Genomic DNA, 651 nt, shown 5'->3' on the forward strand with positions numbered 1-651 from the left:
GAATATATCCTAATTGAAAAGCCCATTACTGGAATATCAATGGTTAGACAACAGCAACAAGATGATTCAACCAAGAGGAGAGCACCAGAAGCCCTCCCAGAACTGCCTCAATTCGAATATTGGGAACATCTTGAGGCTTCTATTTCCAGATTACAAGAAGCTATGGACCAAATAAAGGAAGAACAGAATAATCAAGGTAGCATGATTTGCAAACTGCTCAAGGAACAGGAGGAGCAAGGGCGTGATCTAAGGGAGCTGAAGCGCCAAAAATTAATCCTTGAACAACACCCCATAGATTAGAGGAACATCTACTCCTCAAAACAACAGGTTGCTGAGTTCCAATTTTTATGCTTTAGCTTAGTGATAGTATTATTATAGAAATTCACCTTAGGAGATATTTAGTAATAATTAGTATGTCTATTTTGATTTTATTTCCAATTAAGCTATAATTTATTTTTCTCATCATCATCAGGCATGAATAAAGTAGTAGATTTTTTTTTAGAATAAAGAAGTAATTTATATTTTTCGAGTTCTTAATAATAAAAATTATAATTAATTATATGTGGTGGTCAACACTTTTTGTTCTCTGAATGAATGCTTGAACAGTGCATAATATGTACTTTGAATTTGATGAATATTGGCTCCTGAAAG

This window comes from Arachis duranensis, chromosome 10 (assembly GCF_000817695.3).
Source record: "Arachis duranensis cultivar V14167 chromosome 10, aradu.V14167.gnm2.J7QH, whole genome shotgun sequence".
NCBI lineage: Eukaryota > Viridiplantae > Streptophyta > Magnoliopsida > Fabales > Fabaceae > Arachis > Arachis duranensis.